Raw genomic sequence first — 301 nt, forward strand, 5'->3', positions numbered from 1 at the left:
TTATCGTGGGAGTGTGGCCCTTGGGGAGGGAGGGAGGGAGGCAAACCACACCATGAGGAGAGCAATCACAGTCTTGGGGGGCAATTACCCACCCCCCACCCACCAAAATGCCGCCCCTGGGTGTAACGAGTGGTAACATGACAGTTCCATTTATTATTACCCTCAAAATGAGCTGCCCTGCCTTGATGCTTGAGCATGATCCCCCCCCCCCCCTGGCGGAGGGAAATCATGTCACTCGTCAATGGAACAACACCCAAGGCATCACATCCCTGTTTCCTTACAGAAGCTGGTTGATGGGCTG

Source organism: Penaeus monodon, chromosome 30 (assembly GCF_015228065.2).
Source record: "Penaeus monodon isolate SGIC_2016 chromosome 30, NSTDA_Pmon_1, whole genome shotgun sequence".
NCBI classification, from domain to species: domain Eukaryota; kingdom Metazoa; phylum Arthropoda; class Malacostraca; order Decapoda; family Penaeidae; genus Penaeus; species Penaeus monodon.